Source organism: Sorex fumeus, unplaced genomic scaffold (assembly GCF_029834395.1).
Source record: "Sorex fumeus unplaced genomic scaffold, SorFum_2.1 ptg000063l, whole genome shotgun sequence".
Lineage (NCBI taxonomy): Eukaryota > Metazoa > Chordata > Mammalia > Eulipotyphla > Soricidae > Sorex > Sorex fumeus.
The window spans coordinates 28,227,928-28,246,066 of NW_026606120.1; the positions used below are offsets into that span (position 1 = coordinate 28,227,928).

At 40.9% G+C, this 18,139-nt stretch overlaps 1 pseudogene; it reads right to left on the reverse strand.

Moving 5' to 3' along the window:
• Positions 1 to 1,061: 1,061 nt before the first annotated feature.
• The window catches only part of LOC130034974 (contactin-associated protein-like 3), a 183,344-nt pseudogene continuing 166,266 nt past the window's right edge, over positions 1,062 to 18,139 (reverse strand).

Below are 18,139 nucleotides of genomic sequence, written 5' to 3' on the forward strand. Positions count from 1 at the left end.
AAATGTTGTGATTTTGCTAAATGAGCTTGTGTTAGGTGGAATCCTGAGTAGGGTGTGGACCATGAACCAACTTCATTAGAGAAGTGGACTCTGTAAACGTGGCGGTACGGGTGCTGGAACAGTTGGATGGGTAAGTGGACGTATTAAGACAGGTAGAGGAAAACACCCTGGCAGATCTTGGGAAAACGCCTTTACAGGGCTGTAGCCGTGGAACACTTTGCGGATTCCTGGATTATGGGAAGTTGAAAACAAAAGCAATGGGGGTTTTGGTTTTTTTGTGGTGTGCTTTATCGAAGAGGCCAGCTGGGGAAGCAACTCAGAAGCAGGAGTCTTCATAGCAAGGGTCCTAGAAAGTCACATGCAGAACTTTTTACTAGGACATTTACTTTGGAAAGAAAGGGTCCTGTTAGTTCAGTGCACGTGCTGTGCCCCTTAGAACACAGATGAGGCATTGGTCCAAAATGGTTTGTTGAAGCTCTCAACATCCCATTTCATTCATTTTTTCTTCCTTTGTTTTTTGGTCACAACTAATAAAGCTTGAGGGTTGTTCCCAGCCCAGAGTAAACTAAATATCTGTTACCTCTCAGGGCTTTGGAGAATACCACAGGACTCTGTTTCACAGAACAATGGAAATACAGGTGAGGTCATCTAAGAAGAAGTTACTGGGGTAAAGATGTCAGTCTGTAATTGATGAAGAAAATACAGCACAGATTTGAACAAGGCATAAAACTCCAAGTCCAGCCCTGACCTTTATAAACCTTAATGATAAATTTTTAAGAGACGAAGTGTAAATCCATGTTTCTATTTAAAATCCAAGGTCATTATGCAAAATACAATTCAATTTTATAACATCATGTCAGAATTCTGAGAAAATGCCAAGGAGTGATTAATGAGTACACAAAGTCCCTGTTCCACATATCATAAAAGCCCTGAGCAGAGTGCATCTATATGCCGACTAGCTGTGGGCATTATTGTCACCACCTATTCCAGAAGGTCAAGAGGGGCTCTGGTTGAACAAGAAAGGCAAGTCATCATTGCAATAAATAAAGCATGGCGGCAGATCAGAAGAAGTACTCTTTCTGGCTTTCAGTGACTAAACTTTGCAGGTTGGGCTCACTTTTCAGAGCAGTCTCAGCATTGTCTCCATTCGGAGGAATTTTTGTCTCATTTTTCTGATGTAACCATCTCTGTTGGTAAATACATATTACTATGCCAGTGAGGCAGATCAAGATAAATATCACAACTGCTATCACTCCTAGAAAGAGAAGAATGTTAAAAATATAAATTCGGAACCTACATTTTAAAAATCAAATAGACTGCCTTAACATAATTTATATCAAAGTGCATATATCTATATAATAATTTCTATGAGCATATATATCCATAAACAAAGTCATATAAAACTAAGTTCACTTGTAAATCCATACAACTTTTAGATGTATCTAAAGTTTTAAACCTTTATCCAAAAGACATATGATTATTGAATTTATACTAATTTATACTAATGCCTTCACCCTTAGATACAAAAGTGTGACTTTTTAGAGAAGGCTCATTCTTCGTGCTAACAAGCAAGCAGGCATTGGTTATTTTAAAAGTAAAGGTAAAGGTAAAGGCCCTCCCATTGTTCGTCGATTTGCTCGAGCGGGCCCAGTAATGTCTCCATTGGAGACTTTGTTGTTACTGTGTCTGGCATATCGAATACTCCCGGTAGCTTGCCGGGCTCTCCGAGAGGGGTGGAGGAATCAAACTCGGGTCTGCCATGTTGGCTGCATGCAAGGCAAATGCCTTACCGCTGTGCTATCACTCCAGTATGATGTGAATAAAGGTAAAAAAGGTAAAGGGCTGGAGCGATAGCACAGCGGTAGGGCGTTTGCCTTGCATGCAGCCAACATGGCCGACCCGAGTTCGATTCCTCTGCCCCTCTCGGAGAGCGCGGCAAGCTAACGAGTGTATCTCGCCCGCAGGGCAGAACCTGGCAAGCTCCCCATGACGTATTCGATATGCCAAACACAGTAACAACAAAGTTTCCAATGGAGACGTTACTGGGCCCGCTCAAGCAAATGATGTAAATATTCTCATAATATTCTCATAATAGTACTGCTGCTGTACTATTGGAACTGCTGTAGTATAACATGTGTATCTTGTATCTGTATGAGGCCAAGGGGTGTCTTAATGGATCTGTATCCATGGAGACCAATATATTTCTCCCCTTCTATTGCTTATATGCAGGGCTTATGTCTTGTCTCTAATGAATACAATATAGCACATAAGTAATATACTTCATTATATGTACAGGAGCAATAGCACAATGGTAGGGCGTTTGCCTTGCACGCGGCCAACATGGCTGACCTGAGTTCGATTTCTCTGCCCCCTCAGAGAGCCCGGCAAGCTACCGAGAGTATCTCGCCCGCATGGCAGAGCATGGCAAGCTACCCGTGATGTATTCAATATGCCAAACACAGTAACAACAAAGTCTCCAATGGAGATGTTACTGGGCCAGCTCGAGCAAATCGATGAAAAACGGGAGGACCGTGACAGTGACAGTGACTACCAGATACATTAACATGGTGTTCTAGCATTGTCTCACTGGAGACTCTCCTTCTGAAGACTGATAGGTGGCAAATATTCATGCTGGGAGAAAGGATGTGGCAAGGAGAGGCTGAAAGATTCGGAGTGCCAAATGCAAGCTCTTGACAGCAGCCAGAAATAAAATCTAGATTTTAAAATCTTGATTTGTTCAGCCTTCTAACTTTATGATACTTAATGCTGTCACTGACCAGAAGATTCAGCTAAGCTATGACCAAATTCCTAGTCAACAGAAAATGTGATATAATAAATGTGGGTTGCATTACATAGTTAGAAGGGTAAAAATTCATCATACATCAACAGATAATAGATAATATGATAGTCTATTTGCAGAAATATTGATAGTTATATGTTAATTATTTGACATATCTTAATGGAAATGTTTTTAAGAATTGAAAATCTTGGCTATGATAATGATTCTCAATATTAAATTGCACAGCAGAGTAAGAATTTTGGGGTGGAATTCCTGGATAGAAGTATTATTTTTAAAAAATCACTTATAACTGCATTAGTGATATTAAAATTTCCATGCTATTAACATTAAACTGCTAACTGAAAATGTCATATTGGTATAGAACAGATATTCAATCTATATCAAATCAAGATATAAAAAACCTCTAGTCAATATACTTTTATGAGACTTGATAGTAATCATAGTCTCTGAGTCTTGGCCGCTGATGGGATTACACGGCCAAGACTCAGAGACTATAATATCCAGATCCCAGACGAGAACATCTTATTATCTCATTCCTACTTTGGACAAACTTGCAGGCTATCGAATGTAGCCTGCCCACAGGGCAGAGTCTGGCAAACTCCCCGTGGTCTACCAAATATGCCAAATACCAGTAACAATGATGGGTCTCATTCTCCTAAAGAGCCGTGAATATAATCTCAGGGCTAGGATGAAAGAGACGTTACTGGGGCCTGCTCGAGGCAATCGACGATTAACAGGATGATGAAAAAATGATAGTAATCATAGGTTAATGACATAATACTATAAAATATGTTACTGCTTAACTACATGATTCAAAATTTATATTATATACTTAGTTTCTTTAGTATATTATCCTAAAATAGTAAATGGTAATGTAATAATAGACTTCAATGTAAGTGGAATACAACAGACCCAAAGTTCTTTGGGTGAAGTTTGGGTAGACTATGTTTTAGGTAAACTCCATTTAAATGGAGATACTGCAGTGTTATTTAAAAAAAACAATAACAATTATAAGATTCCTTGATTATACACTTGTCACCATATACTAAAACATCTAGGATTTTATGTATATGATTGACTACTTTTCTTGTTTTGAGGATACAACCAATGGTGCTCAGGGCTTACTTTGACTCTGTGTTTAGGGATAACTATTGGCAGTGCTTGAGAGACCATTTGGGATGCCAAGGATCAAATTCAGGTCAGCCATGAACAATGCAAACATCCTATCTGCTGTTCTGTCTCTCTGGCCGTGGTTGATCAGTTTTGTTTGTTTTGTGAGGTTAAGTAGGATTCTGAAATAACCTTTCTTCATTCACTAGCTGGAAAGGATGAGATAATTGGCAAAATGCATCTGATTCCCTCCATTACCTTCCTATCAGCAACTCCAGTGTAATGTGCTTTTGACAAGTTTATTTGCCCAAATACAATATTAGTAATCCTTTGTGATCTTTGATTTAGCAGGTTTGAAGATAGTTAAAGCTAATCCTTCTTTCCTGTAACATTTTATTTTCTATACCATTCTTACCTTTCAATGAGAGAAAACAATAAAGTGCAAAATGTAGAAAAATCCACTCACTGATAACATCCCTTAAGCATTAAGTGGAATCTATTAGCAATTACACAAATACTTGGATTTGACAAGTAAATGATCTCAGTAGCCAAGACACTAGGGAACAATCCGTGACACCACTGCACAGATGTGTGGCAGATAGCAAGAGGACCCAGGAATATTGATCTGGGTTGTTACATTCTCAAGAGCTTCCTTGATCTCATTCTTCATTCCGTCTGTCAAGATACAAGTAGGATTCCTCAGGGAAACAACACTGGTGAGACTTAATGTTTCATATCCAGCCAATGATATTTGGATAAAAGCAATGAAGTTCTAGGGACCATGTATTTTGTTCTATCATACATTTGACTACTATCTGTGTTCTTCCTAGTAAGTGGGTACCAAATTTGAGGATATTGTGCAATTTTATCATCTTGGATTACTATTTTGAAGATACAAATCACATTGTCTTAAATTGGCTTTTACATTATAGTTGAGTCATTTCTTTACAAATCAACTAGAGGTTCAGAGAGATAATGCAGTAGGTAGGGCACTTGCCTGCACATAGCCAAACCAGATTTGAATCCCACAATTCCATATAGTCTCCTGAGCCCTGCCAAGAACGATCCCAGAGTTTGGAGCCAGGAATTCATCCTCAGCACTGCTGTGTGACCCCAAAAACCAAATGAAAAAGTAAACAATGTTTCAAGGTTTAATTCAGATTTTAACATGAAAGGAATCCCTTTAAGTGTACATTATAAGTAAGATACTTTTTATTCTTAGAATTATGTAATTGGGATTCCATACTACACTCACTGCAAAAAATAAAAGATTTTGATATAGGAATCAAAACATGAGCATTCCAGCCTATATTTGCTAACACATTAAAAAAAAGTCTGAATACTATGCCAATTTTGGGGAAAATATTGGTGTCCAGAAGAAAGTAAGCAAAATGAGGAGATCCATTCTGAGCTGGTGTCCAGTCTGGCTAAACAGTGGGCACCCAGCCAGATGACTCAGCCTGGGCGCAATTTTCTTACTGTGGACAGCTATCAAATGGAGAACAATTTACTTCCTACTCACCAGAGTTTATAAGGAACTAGCATTTCAGTAATGTCCTTAAAAGAGTGTATGTGTTCTTTGTATGGTAAGTAGGGATAATTGAAGGAAAATTGAATATTTATTTTTCAGACCAGAGAAAAGTCTATTTCAAGAACATATTTATATATTTACATTGAGTTTTTACTTCTTCAAATATACATAACCTAATATAAAATTAATCCAGGACAATATATTTATATGTACTATATGTATGCGTGTGAGATATCAAACCCAGCTGAAAAGGAATTACAGGTGGGGCCAGTCCCACAATCCTAGTGATTCTTGCTGCATTGGTGAGGGCCAACCAGCTTTTTGCTTTCCGCCTGTAGCCACCAAACCACACCCTTGCGATCAGCAAAGAGTATAGAATGCAAGGCCATGCCTATGCCAGGAATAACCACTTGAGCTACATTCCTGGTCCTAGTTACGTATTTTCACACTTAAGAAAATTACTACTTGGGGCCTGAGTGATAGTACGGTGAGTAGGGTATTTGTCTTACATTTGGCTTTCCTATGTTTGATCCTCAGCATCCCATTTGGTCTCCTGAATACTGCCAGAGTAATTTGTGAGTGGAGAGCCAGGAGTAATCCCTGAGCATCATCAGGTGTGACCCAAAAAAACAAAAAAGAAAGAAAATTGCTGCTCGCATAGTTTAGCTCTTTGTCTTGATATATACTTTAGTTTTAATCTAATTTCAAAATGTTTTAGGTCAATAGACTGAGCTGTGTAAGACTCTATGTCAAATCAAACAAATAAAAATAAATACCTCTTAAATAAATACATGCTGAGAAATATTTAAATATAAATGGCAACTTGCAAATGCAACTATGCTCCTTAGTTTAGTGTCTTTCAGCTATCCTTCATTAGGATCTTCAGGTGAAGGCAAGGCTGAGGGCCTCTGATACACCAGTGATGCAGAGAAGTGGTATTGCTCTATAGACAAACGACACACCCAACGAGTCTGAAAACATGAGATCCAAACTACAACAACCCGGCCTAACAATGTGCCTGGCAAGGAGGCCATGTGTAGGTAACCTGGGGACACTGGTGAGGGAAGGGGATTCTGGTGGGGGCATGGGGATAGGGCCATGCTGGAACCCTGCTTGTCTAAAAATCAACTATGAATATCTTTGGAAACCGTGTCATTTTAACACAATGTTTAAAAAAGAAAGATTTCCTTCTTCTAGCATGTCCAGAGGAGCTGGGTTGCTACATAACATTCCTGCGTCAAACAAATCCTTATGGCCTGCTATGGTCCTTGCAGGATGGGACCCGTTCTTCCCAGCTAGGTGCAGGGTTATTCTGACTTGGGGAACAACGGGAGGCGTGGTCATTCTAGGCCTCCTTACCTCCAATGACCGCGGAATCAGGCCTGTCCGCATTAACTAGGGGCTCTCCCTCATCTGTTGCTCCTGAACGACCTACAGCAGAAAAAGGGATAACGACCGAGTGGAGAGGAAAGGAGGGCTTCTGAGAGGGGGAAACCCACATTTAAAACAGAAGCACTGCAAAGGATGCGGACAGCCACGCAGAGGAGGGAGGCGAGGCTACAGAGCGGTCAGGAAGGTGCGGAGGGACAGAGCCCGGGGCTACAGGCCGACCACCGTGGCGCATGCACCTGGGTGGAGGGTACGCACCTGCACCGCCGGCGAGCGGGGTGGCCTGGCGTGCAGGGGCGCCGGACCCCGAGCGCCCAGCACAGCCGGACACTGCGCTCACGTGGCCTCGGACCCTGACCCGGGCAGGGGCTGCGGGGCGTAGCGCCGCCTTCAGGGGAGCCGCTGGCCCGAAGCGCACCGCCGACAGGCAGCCGGTGAAGCCGCTTCTTCCCGCGCGGAGCGTGTCGGCGTCTGCTCCGGGGGCGTCTGCAAGAGGAGGAGCGGGAGACCTTAGGGAACAGGGCCTGGGACACGAGGACGCGCGGGCACGGAGGAGGGACAGCGTGCACCTGCACCGCGGGCATCAGGTCACCCCGCACCCTCTGCCCGTTCTCCTTGGGACCGGTGAGCAACCAGATTAAGGAGAGGCACTGCAGCTCCCGCCTGCAAGCTCAGGGACGCCAGAACGGTTCCTCTGCCACTTTTCCTTTGTTAGTTTTATTTTGTTTTGCTTGGGGTGTGGTGGAGGGCGTTCCCAGCTAGCTGTGCTCGGCTCTTGGAGCCACATTCCACGGTGATCACCGCTTTTTCCTGGCTCTGTGTTCAGGCATCCATCTTGGCAGAGCTGAAGAGTAATTTGGCGTTGTGCTCAGGGATTACTCCTGGGAGTTCTCAGAGATTGCTCCTGACAGTGCTCAGCGCTTACTCCTGCTACTGCTTCAAGCTTACTCCTGGTTCTGGGCTCAGGGATCAGATGAGATCTAAGGATCAAACCTGACTGGCTGCATGCAAGCCAAGTGACTCACCTGCTACACTCCCTCTCTGGCCTTGCCACTTGGTTCTTTAAAAGTCATCATTCAAATAATTTGATGAGGAAGTGTGGCCCATAATCTAGGTACTGGACAGTGAGCGTACTGTGTTTGGGGGTGACAGGACTATGGCTCCCATCCCCAGGAAAGCCAACAGGCCTGTGAACACAGAATTCAGGACTGTCCACATGGCCCAACCTCACAGTGCTTGGGCGACAGAACCTACTCTTCTCAAATCATCTGTCTTCACGGTGGATGCTGTGTTTTATTCCTGTCCCCCAGAGCATTGATAGTTCTTGGCTTACTTATATACCATATATGTATGTCTGATATACATCACAATACAATATATGCATGTCTGATATACACCATACATACATTATATACATGTCTGACATACATCGTACATATAATATATACATTAGATTCAGTGCAGAAACTTAGAGCCCCTAATCTTTGGGGGACAATTTTGCTATTGAAGTCTTTTTCCCTTTTTGCTTTGATTTTCCTTTCTTTTTGGTTTTGGGATGCTAGGGACTACCCTCAAGCCACTTTTAATGCAATGTGGGGAACCACCTCATATTAATAAATGGTATGCAATAGCTGAAGCAAAAAATAAATAAAAGCACTAATGTCTTCACTTTGTCTTCACTGTCACTGTCACTGTCCTCTACTTGTTCTCATGGATTTGCTCGAGCCGGCCCAGTAATGTCTCCATTGTGAAACTTGTTGTTACTGGTTTTGGCATATCTAATACGTCACGGATAGCTTGCCAGGCTTGGCCATGTGGGCGAGATACTCTCAGTAGCTTGCCAGGCTCTCGAGAGGGGCAGAGGAATCAAAGCCGGCTCGTCCAGTCCAGCCGCTTGCAAGGCAAACACCCTACCGCTGTGCTATCGCTCCAGCACCTTTGTCTTAGCTGTCACTGTCACTGTCCTCCCATTGTTCATTGATTTGCTCGATCGGGCCCAGTAATGTCTCCATTTTGAAATTTGTTGTTACTGTGTTAGGCATATTGAATATGTCATGGTAGCTTGCCAGGTTTTGCTGTGCTGGCAAGATACTCTTGGTAGCTTGCCAGGCACTCTGCGAGGGGTAGAGGAATTGAACCTGGGTTTGCCAGGTTGGTCACGTGGAAGGCAAATGCCCTACCAGCTGAATTTAATTGAACATGATCATAATCAGAGGTGCCCTCATTGTCACTAAATGTACTGGATACATTGTACTGGATACATTGCTGAAGGGTGGCAGAACCCCTAAACACAGCACTTTGCCATTAGGATTATGCTGAGGTAGAGGCATTGGAAGAACAGCTGATTCGCAAAGGTTATTCAGGTCTCCTTTTTCTTCTTGATACCAGAAGATGAAACTTCTATGTGGAAACTTTGCTTCCCAAACTAGCAAGAAAGGAACATTACCACCAGAGCTGGAGATTCAAGTTCAGAATGTCTGGAGAAGCAAACTGTGTCATACAAACTCTTATCTTCTTTGCAATATATTTCAGCTACTCTTTTGTAATCACTACATTTTGTTCAACTTAATATACTAACAGGTGGGCCTATCTGCTTTGCCATCTTCATTTTCCTAACGAGGAATCTAGTACACATTATTTTTTTTAAATCAAGGTAATCTATCTTATATCAATTTAATTCTCATAACAAAGAAGGAAGGAGTAAAATATTGCATACTACAAACTCACGGATTGAATTTCTTAAATCATATTATAAATGTAACATTCATTCCTATTGAACTCATCTAATTATTTCATTCTTGTTCTTGAAAGGCAAATATTTGATATCCATATTTCTTCTGACTTGGAAAATTTCATTATGTTCTGTTGTTTGAAAAAAATAATCTAACTTTAAGACACATTTAAGGCAAATGTGCTGAAAGTCAAATGGGCTTACACATTCTGTTCAGTGATAATTTTAATGTTGCAAGCATAAGTGCTGACCACGTAAAGCATCTCCAAAAACAACTAAAATTAGTGCAGGATAATGATCATATATTTCTACTATAATGATAAACATTGCTCTGAAATTTTTTTATTAAATTGATTATATTTAGATAGATTTCAAACTAACATAAAATAATTCTGGTTCAAATCAACTAAATGATTATAAATTATAATAATTCTTTAGCAATCTATTTTTAAAATTTTACATTCAGACAATACATATATTTCTTAAACAAGGACATCTTTACTGTTATAAACTTGACAGACTACCAGGAAGAAATAAATTTCAAAAATAATAGCAATACAGAAGTTTTGCAAGTCTAAAATACTAAAGAAGAGGAAGAAGAAAACCAATTAAAATCTTAGTCTCAAAAGAGAGTTTTAGGGAAAGCTTATTTTCCTGATCAAATATAGACATGAATACAACAAATGCTGAGGTAACAGAGTGAATTACTTGTCTTAATAGTATTATAGCACTGTCCTCCCTTTGTTCATCAATTTGTTCAAGCAGGCACCAGTAACGCCTCCATTTTGAGACTTGTTGTTACTGTTTTTGGCATAACAGGAAGCTTGCCAGCTCTGCTGTGCGGACAGGATACTCTTGGTAGCTTGCTAGGCTCTCCAAGAGGGATGGAGGAATCGAACCAGAGTCAGTCATGTGCAAGGAAAATGCCCTACCCGCTGTGCTATTGCTTCAGCCCACTTGTCTTAATAAATAATAATTTAGTGAAATTTACTTTTTAAAGACCACCAACCTACATCTCTGTAGGTAGTGCCATTACTACAGGATGTTGGTTCTGCGACATATTACATTATATTTTTCTCTATTTCAGGAATTTGTGTTTTAGACATATGAACGTTTAAGGGTTCATGTACATGGATTTACGTCAGCACAAAAAGTACCCCTGAGCTGTGAACATGCTCATGCTTACATGCATGTATGGCAACAAGTCACATCAAAAAACTTAATGTTCACAGTTTCCATCTTGAAATCAACTTTGTGGTTCTTTCTTTTCTTGCAGGGCATACACGATGGTGCTCAGGGCTTACTGCTGACTCTGTGCTCAGGGGTTACTCAGTCCTGGCAGTGTTCAGAGGACACTGAGAATTTAACTCAGGGGATTAATCTCAGGTTGGCCACATTAAACACAAGCATCTTATTATCTCTCTGGCACCTATGTTTATTTTTTGATTGGAGAAACTGTCTCCACTTTTTTCTCAGAATATAAGATTAATATTTAATCTGAACCCTACTGTTCAAAATATAGTTTTAATCATTTTAGACAAAGTATATATTCAGTGCTTGAGTAATACTTCACTCTTCCTTCTCCAGAAGAATAATTATTTAATCATTGTCTCTTTCTTTCACAAATGAAAAATTGAATGATGATTACAAAAACATTATTTGTCACTGTAACTTTATTTTATCTTATTTTATTTGTTTTTTGGGTGACACCCGGCAATGCTCAGGGGTTACTCCTGGCTTTGCACTCAGTAATCACTCCTGGTTGTGCCGGGGGACCATATGGGATGCTGGGAATCGAACCCAGGTCGACTGTGTGCAAGGCAAATGCCCTACCTGCTGTGCTATTGCTCCAGCCCCTGTCACTGTAACTTTTGTTCAGAAAATTTTGGAAATTTTTCTCTGTGATTTTTTTGAAATTTATCTGTGCTTTCAGAAATGTTTCAAGATTTGTCCCAGAAATGTGTCTTTTCTCATGAATTCATAAGTGGATTTATGTCTCTTAAATTTCTTAGCTCAAAAAAAATGGGCCTGTAAGTATATCTAATTATTGTCTTTCTTCTAGTTTTCTTCTTAGATCTTCTATTATGCATGTTAGGTTTCTATATTTATTTCCAAATGCCTTTTTATTGTCAAACCTAATTTTTCTGATCAAAGTTGTCATTCACCAGAACCATATCCATACAAACTCAGCATCAGAATAAATAAAGTGTTATTAAAAATATATTGAGTATCATCCATCTTTCCTACTACTTGCCTTCTGAAAATCATCACTAAGGATCCTTCCTTTCAACTCAATTTGTTTGACTGTTTAAAGTGAAAGAAAATAAAATTAAAGTGGTGGAGGGGAGATATTAGAATTATTCATGCATTTAAAAATGTATACCTCAAGATGACAAAGGATTTGTTGTCATAATTGAATTAACCAAAACTTGAAAATACAGGCATATTAAGAAAAAAAAAAGTAAATGGAGACTTTAAAACAAGGGCAAAAATAATGTGAAAAAATGTATAAAAGTAAAACACAATTTATGACAATGGCCAAAAAGAAGGTGAACAAGTAAAATGTAAATGAAATATTTTAGGATTTTTATATAGTTTAGGATGCATTCAAAGTAGTAGTAGGTAATTGAAAGTAGCATTAAGTTATTCAAGGATGCATAGTTTATTCATAGGAGTAATTGAAAAAAATTGAGGCAAAAATATAATAATAAGGAAGTTAACTGCCCTAAACTGCCCATCAAACTACCCATCAACATAAAAATATAGACAAGACATTGTGATACATTTCATGCAATAAAAAAGCTGCAAAAGAATGAGTTACCATTACATGCAGCAGCACAGATACAGGCTCAAAATACTTTTTAATGGAGTAAACTGAGTATAAAATGTTTAGATTTTGTCATATCCAGCTTTACTCAGGGCTTATTCCTGTAGCTCTGTGCTCAAGGATCACTCTGGGCAATGCTCAGGGGACCATATTTGGTGTGAGAGATTGAACTAGGGTTGGCCACATCTAACCCCAGTAAGAGGGTGACTCCTTACTCCTGTATTATCTCTCTGGCCTATAAATATAAACCTTGCCCTACTATTTTGGAGTTGATAAAACAGTAAATTTCCTTTATTTTAAATAAAAGACATAATTAACAAATGACTACTTTGCAAACCTTCATTGTCTATGCACCAACATCTGATTATGATGAAGGAGAAATTGAGAAGTTCTACATGGAGCTGGAGAATTTCTATAAAGAAGACCACACCTTCTACAAGATCATTGTCGTGATTTTAATGGCAAGATAAGATCGAGAAGATCAGCCGAAGAACTCCACATCAAGACCCATGGCCTAGAATGGAATGCACAGGGAGAGTGACTGTCTGAGTTCATCATCCATGGTAACTCAGAGTTCCAGAAGGCCGAATCTAAACTTTAAAGTTTAAGAAGAGAACTCCCAGAAAGACCACCAACTGGGAGTCTCCTGGTGGATGGTTCTAAAATGAAATTGACCACATCATATTCAATCAATGGTCTTGCCTGACCAATGTCACTGTTGTCCCAAAATTCCAAAGGGGATCAAACCACCATCTCCTTTGTGCAAAATTATGCTTCAGGGAGTGGGGAGAAAGGGCTACAAAGTTTAAGAAGAGAATTCCCAGAAAGACCACGAACTGGGAGCTCTTTGGCACTATTGGGGCAACATGGGAAGATACCACCTTTGACAACATTGACAAAGAATACGATCGACTGGTTCAGCATCTCCATGATTGTTCAAGGAACACCCAGACAGAGATAGCTAGTAAAAGATGCCTGTCTTCAAAAACTGTCGAGCTCATTTGCCACCATGGCTTGACACAAGCCTCAGGTAACCGCAAGCGAATGTCTGAGCTCGCAAAGCAGTGTAGAGAAGCGATAAAGGAAAACCTCAAAGAGAGGAATAGCAGTGCTGCCTCATGCGGCAGAAGATAGGAAAAGCATTCACAACGTCCGACTGTACTTCGCCAACTACTAGACCAAGATGACTGCCCTCCGACGTCCTGATGGATCTATCACATCTTCCAAAAGGGCAATGGAGAAGATCATCTATGACTTCTTCTCGGATCCCTTTGATAGCCACATCCATCTGCACACATAACAAATTCCACAGGATGGATATGTTGTTCCCAAGGTTTTCCCTTCTGAAACCTGACACACCAATTGTTGGTAAAGAAGCAAACAGCACCTGGCCCAGACAATGTCAGACCCAAACACCTGAAGAACATGCAGTCAGTACTCATCGATACACTGGCTCGGCTTTTCACATGCTACCTGTCTGAATGCAAGGTTCTATCCCAATGGAAAAGCAGCAGGACTGTTTTACTATACAAGAAGGGAGACATCCATGACATTGGCAACTATCGCCTGATCTGCCTGTTGTCTGTGGTCTGCAATCTGTTCACTCGAGTCATCCTGAATAGGATTGGCAGAACACTAGATGAAGGACAACTATGCGAGCAAGCCGGGTTCCACAAAGGATTCAGCACGATTGACCATATTCACATGACAACCAAGCCCATTGAGGTCTTTCAGGAGTTCAAATGCCGCTCTGTCTAACGTTCATTGATTTAAAGAAGGACTTTGATTTTGTTGAGACTGAAGTGGTCGTCGAAGCCTTAGCTAAACAGGGCATTCAAACTCACTCAATACATCATGATCCTCCATGAGATGTATTATGGATTCACTACCAAGATCTCTCCATTCTACAAGAAAGTGATCATCCATGTCAAGAGAGGGTTTTGGCAGGGTGATACCATTTTACTGAAACTCTTCAGTGCCACCCTCAAGAACATCATGCAATGACTGGAATGGCAAGGAATGGCAGTGAAGATAGACAGTAAGCAAGTACACCATCTCCGCTTCGACGATGACATCATTCTAATAACATCAAATATTAGCCAAGCAGCACAAATGCTGGTCAACTTCGACTGTGAATGTGGAAAGGTTGGAATACAGCTGAATCTCATAAGACAATGTTTATGAGAAATGGACTCGTTCCTGATGTTCCATTCGCTCTCAAGGGAATGAACATCTCTGAATGCAACAGTTATGTGTACCTAGGTCGAGAACTCAACATGATGAATGACCTGGCACCTGAGTTGCACAAAGGAAGAGAGTGGCTTTGAACGCCTTCAGAGCGTTTAAGAAATAGCTAAGATGATGAAGAACCTCTGGCTCCATGCACATCTCTTGATTCCACTGTTCTTCCTGCATTAACATACACCTCAGATACCTGGTCCCTACAAAAACAGGATGAGAATGCTATGCACGTCTCCCAAAGAGGAACCAAAAGAGCTATGCTTGGAGTATCATGTGTCATTCAAATGACAGAAAAAATCCAATGTTCCGACCTCCGTGGACAATCAAGAATCAGGGATGCTGTCTTGTTTGCCAAGGCATCGAAAATCAGGTGGGCTGGATACGTAATGAAATTTAGAGATGACTGCTGGACTAGAGGCATTATCGACTAGATTCCACGGGACGTCAAAAGACCGTGTGGCCACCTATCTACAAGATGGTTAGACTTCTTCGTCAAAATCCTGAACAATCGCTTTGAGGCTCTTCGTGTTCCTGGAATGAGCAGACACCATTGGGCTACACTAGCATGTGACAGAGACAAATGGAGACATTCCTGGTGCCCGCCCAAGCAAATCAATGATTAACAGGAAATCAAGTGACCAAGTGATCAAGTGATGAATTTCTTAAAAGCATTTTCTTTCTCACTTCTTTTTAAATGAATACAATATGTATATAATCATGGTCATCCCATTGTTCATCGATTTGCTCGAGTGGGCCCAGTAATGTCTCCATCGTGAGACTTCTTGTTACTGTGTTTGGCATATCGAATACATCACGGGGAGCTTGCCAGGTTTTGCCATGCAGACGAGATACTCTCGGTAGCTTGCCGGGCTCTCTGAGAGGGTGGAGAAATCAAACTCAGATCGGCCGTCTTGGCTGCGTGCAAGGCAAACGCCCTACCACTGTGCTATCGCTGTAGTCCATGTATATAATAAAACATACAAAATATCTTCACTGACTGTGTATATTATTGTCATGGTTTATGGCCCATACCATGTCTAGAACAGCATTTTGGTGTTAATAAAAATTATACTCAAGTATTCAAATGCAGGGCATAACATTCCTTCTGAACTCTGCCTTATTTAAGTGTCAACTATATAAACATCTCATTGCATTCCTTTCCAGCGTTGGCATGGAAGTGGGGAGAAAGGGACCCTATACACTGCTGGTGGGAATGCTGACTGGTTCAGCCATTTCAGAAAACAGTATGGATGATTCTCAAAAAATTAGAAATTGAGCTCTCATTTGACCCAGCAATATCACCCCTGGGAATATATCCTGGAGAGGCAAAAAAGTATAGTCGAAATGACATCTACACTCGAATGTTCATTGCAGCACTGTTTACAATAGCCAGAATCTGGAAAAAACCCGAGTACCCAAGAACAGATGACTAGTTAAAGAAACTTTGGTATATCTACACAATGGAATACTATGTAGCTGCTAGAAAAGATCAAATCATGACCTTTGCCTGTAAGTGGATCAACATGGAAAGTATCATGCTAAGTGGAATGAGTCAAAAAGAGAGAGACAGACATAGATTGCATTCATCTGTGGAATACAAAGTAACAGAATGGAAGACTAGCACTCAAGAATAGTAGAGGTAAGTACCAGGAGCTTTGTTCCATGGCTTGGAAGTTGGCCTCACATGCTGGAGGTAAAGGCAGCTCAGATAGAGAATGGAACACCAGGTAAAGTGTGGTTGGAGGACCCACTTGGAATGGGAGATGTGCGCTGAAAGTAGACTATAGATCAAACGTGATGGCCACTCAATACCTCTATTGTAAACCACAACACTGAAAGGAGTGAGAGAACAAAAGGGAATGGTCTGCCACAGATTCCGTGTGGGGTGGGCGGAATCGCATGGGGTGTGTGTGGGAAGGCTACTGGGATCATCGGTGGTGAAGAATGGGCACTGGTGGATGGATGCGTACTCAAGCATTGTATAACTGAAACACAAGCACGAAAATTTGTAATTCTGTAACTGTACCTCATGGTGATTCATCAATAAAAAATTTTTTTAAAATGTTTGGAAGAATTCGCTAGTGAATCCATCCATTAATTCTTTCCTTCTGTCTGGTTTGGGGTACTTTTTTTTTTTCTTTTTTTATTAGGGAAAAACCATGAGGTACAGTTATAGGCTTACAAATTTTGTGCTTGGGTTTCAGTTATACAATGATCAAGTGCCCATCCCTCCACCAGTGCCCGTCATCCATCCCCATGGGTCCCAGCATCCCCCCCACCCTCAACCCCCCCCCATCCTGCCTCTGTGGCAGGGTATTCCCCCTTGTTCTCTCTCTCTTCTTTTGGGTACTGTGTTTTGCAAGAGAGGCTTTGAGTGGCAATCATGTTTGGTCTATCGACTACTTTTAGCATGCTTCTCCCACCCTGGGAGGACCCTCACAACACCCTTCATTTGGTACTCTCTTCTCTATCTGAGCTTCCTTTTCACCTAGAGCCTGTGGCTGGCCTTCCATTCATGGAGCAAAATTCCTGGTACTAATCTCAGCCATTCCTGGGTGTTACTCTCCCTTTTTGTTGCTTTATGTTCCCCAGATGAATGCAATCTTTCTGTGTCTATCCCACTCTTTCTGACTCATTTTGCTTAACATGATACTTTCCATGTAGTACCACTTGTATGTAAATTTCATAACTTCATTTTTTCTAACAGCTACATAGTACTCCATTGTGTAAATGTACCAAAGTTTCTTTAACCAGTCATCTGTTCTTGGGCACTCAGGTTTTTTCCAGATTCTGGCTATTGTAAAGAGTGCTGCAATGAACAAACAATTGCAGATGTCACTTCGACTATACCTTTTTGCCTCTCTGGGATATATTCCCAGAAGTGCTATATCTGGGTCAAATGGCAGATCAAATTCTAATTTTTTGAGAGTCGTCCATACTGTTTTCCAAAAGGGTTGGACCAGCCGGCATTCCCACCAGCAGTGAAGGAGGGTCCCTTTCTCGCCACATCCGCGCCAGCACCGGTTGCTTTTGTTCTTGTGGATGTGGGCCAGTCTCTGTGGTGTGAAATGATATCTCATTGTGGTTTTGATCTGCATCTCTCTGATGATTAGTGATGTAGAGCATTTTCTCATGTGCCTTTTTGCCATTCAAATTTCTTCTTTGCGAAAGTTTCTGTTCATTTCCTCACCCCATTTTTTGATGGGGTTGGGTTTGGGGTACTTTTGATGGTCCTTTCCTAAGATCTTAAGCTATGAAGTCAAGTTATTTATGTGGGTTCTATCTTCCTTCCTAAGAAACTCTTGCAGCACTGTAAATTTTCCCCTTAATAGCTTTAGTTTTGTCCCATAATTCTGGTAAGTCGTGTCTTCATTCTCATTTGTTTCCAGGTATCTTTTGATTTATTACTTGATTTCCTTCCTGACCCACTTGTTGTTCAAAATTGAGTTGTTTAATTTCCAGGTGTTTAATTTGGTTCTCTGCATTTGTCTGTGATTAACTTCTCTCTTC